General features: G+C 38.7%; 1 pseudogene; it reads right to left on the reverse strand.

Annotated features, from left to right (window-relative positions):
* Nucleotides 1-58: 58 nt before the first annotated feature.
* Nucleotides 59-3,128, reverse strand: LOC128289046 (DNA-directed RNA polymerase subunit beta-like; annotated as a pseudogene).

Raw genomic sequence — 3,128 nt, forward strand, 5'->3', positions numbered from 1 at the left:
TTCAGGTTGTTGATGTTTATATCGGTCGATCATAGAAAAAAATTCTGATTCATTCCGATTAAGCTTCCTTCCTATTAATCTGGAAGTTCTTCTCAGATACAAGAAATGATTCAGTTCAGAGCCAAAGATCGTAATTCTCGGACGAGCAATCGAAAAGATTCTGGAGCATCTTCGGGTTTAGGTATTGTTCCTCAATGATCGTAGTCCCAATACTTCTTGGCGAGCTCTAATATGATCAGATTTATAAGTAAGCATTTCTTGTAAAATATGGCAACACCAAATCCTCTAGAGCCCAAACCTCCATTTCTCCTACCCGTTGTCCTCCTTGTGGACCTTCCTCTAAGTGGTTGTTTGTAACAAGTGCATAATGTCCACTGGAACGCCCATGTATTTTATCATCAACTTGATGAATTAATTTCAAGATATAAGGTTTTCCTATTATAACAGGTTGCTCAAAGGGCCTCCCGTTCTTCCATCAAATATTCGGCTTTTCCTGGATATTCGGGTTCAAATACCCATGGATTCGCTGTTTGCTTACTGGCTTGATATAATTCGGAAAACACTAGTTTTCTCGAAGCCTCTTGTTCATATCTCTCATCAAATGGTGCTATTCGATAATGTCTATCTAGTAGACTCCCTGCTAACCAAGCGAGCATTCAAATAGCTGTCCTACATTCATTCGTGAAGGTACTCCTAATGGGTTGAAGACCATATCAACAGGTCTTCCGTCTTGCAAATAAGGCATATCCTGTCTAGGTAAAATTTTTGAAATGATCCCTTTATTTCCATGCCTTCCGGCTACTTTATCGCCTACTTTGATTTCGCGTTTCTGTGAAATATAGACACGAATCGTTTCGGATTATAACTAGAACCCTTTTTCTGGACCCATCTCACATCGATGACTCGACCCTCCACCTATAGGTAATTTTAGACAGGTTTCCTTTGAAGTGGATACCTGAATCCCAAGTATGGCCCGTAATAATCTATCTTCTGGAGCATACGATGATTCTTTCCCACCTGAGGCGTTAATTTACCTACTAAAATATCGCCTGTCTCCACCCAAGATCCCAGCATCACAATTCCATTTTGTCTAAATTGCGGAGTAAATGGGCTTCTAGGTGCGGTATTTCGTTAGTGATTCTTTCAGGACCTTGGCTTGTCACATGAGTCTGAATTTCATATTTTCGTATGTGAAAAAGTATAAATATCTTCATATACTAGACGCTCGCTAATGGTACCGCATCCTCAAAATTGTAACCTTCCCATGGCATATAAGCTACTAGTACGTTTTGCCCAAAGCGAGTTCGCCACCAACCGTAGCGGCACCGTCCGCTAAACCTTTTAATGCATTTACCCCGCCGAACCCGGGCAGTTTGATGCATACAAGTATTTTTGTTGGAACGTTGATACATAACTAATGGAATCCTAGACATCTCCATTGCCCGATAAAATAATCTTGTCAGTATCGGTGGAAATGATCTTTCCCTCGTGATCGGCTATGTAGCGAACTCCTGAATCTGAAACCCTTGGCGTTCCAACCCAGTTCAACAATGCACTTCTCGGAACGAAAGCGGAACTGCTTGGCGTTACATATTAGAACTCATTAAAGCCCGATTCGCGTCATTATCGATAAAAGGAATGAGGGGTCAATAGAAAAATATTGAAAAGGAAAAAATACTTGAGATGAACTTGTTTCCCATGCAATGTCAGGAATTCTTGACAGCGGTATCGAGCCGGAACAACCTGTTCTTCCTGAATACCCTGATTCAAGGCCAAGAATTTCTGCCGCTACCATATAATATTCATCTCGACAGGGATAAATAAAGCATCTGTGCTTTTTTGATCTCTCAAGATTTTATAAAATGAGACCCCAATGACCAATCCTGGCATGATTGCTAAGGATCCGTCAAGTCAACATTGATCCTTCAGACGTGTCAATTGGGCAAATGCGTCATAGTGACTAGGATGGATATCTCGTATCATCGAATGTGATTCGCCAGTCAATCCTCCAGGGCTAAATAACTCAATTTTCTCCCATGCACTATTTGTGTCAATGGATTTATTCGATCAAACTTGAGACAATGGGTGTAATCCGAAAAGGATTCATAAGTGGTTGTTAATGGAGTCAAGTTCCAAATTCTGAGGAGTCGGTATCAATTTATGCCTAACCTTGCATATAGTTCCTCTAACTACATTTTCCAAAACGAACCAGAGCCAATCCGATTGATCTTAAAGAGATCACTTAAGAACAGAATACGCTTATTTTCAAATGATTCATATCGTCAAGTGTACCCATTCCAAATTTCATTCAATCAAACGATCCGCAGCTGCAATATATCTCATATTAACAAAAATGTATTGTTCTGAGGTATATTAAGATTCAATCTCTGGTTCATATTTCGTCGACCAATCCCTAATTCACATCTTTTAAGAAAATTTCTTTGTAATTCCTTACACAAGGATTCAAGCCGGATCCCCATATACAGAAAATTGTTGATAAAACTCCAAAATGGCATTTTCTTTGACCCAATTTTTTTTTTCATATCGGTCAGGAAAGACAAGAAAAATCTCAGGGTGCAAACATTCTCTGAATTTCTCTTAGATTCGACCCATAGCTGATGATAGAACTAGAATAGATATTTCTGTTTCCTACTTACACGGCCCATATCCTTGCTTTTCTATCAATCTCTAATTCTAACTCCTCCCAATCTGATATTATGGTACCAGTATAGACCGAAATTCGGTTATGATCCAATTCTGATCGATAATGATGCCGGGGCTGCAATATTTGATTGATCACAATTCTGTATAGCCATTTACTATAGAAGTTCCGAGGAGTTCATTAAAGGAATGTTTCCAATAAAAATTGTTTGTTCTTGCATATCCTTACTGGTTTTCCAAATTAATCCTGCGGATACATATAATTCAGAAGAATATGTGAGTAAGTTCATATAGCATCCCTTTCTTTTATCAACAGTTCCATGGTGATATATTTCCACAAATAATTGAAATTCAATTTCTTGCTCTGTATCTTCAATTTTGAAACTTATAAAGTTCTTCTATGTTAGCCCGATCCATGAACCACAAAATCCTTCAAATTGTATCTGATTCTTGGGTATTGTAGACAT

This window comes from Gossypium arboreum, unplaced genomic scaffold (genome assembly GCF_025698485.1).
Source record: "Gossypium arboreum isolate Shixiya-1 unplaced genomic scaffold, ASM2569848v2 Contig00408, whole genome shotgun sequence".
In the NCBI taxonomy this organism is placed as follows: domain Eukaryota; kingdom Viridiplantae; phylum Streptophyta; class Magnoliopsida; order Malvales; family Malvaceae; genus Gossypium; species Gossypium arboreum.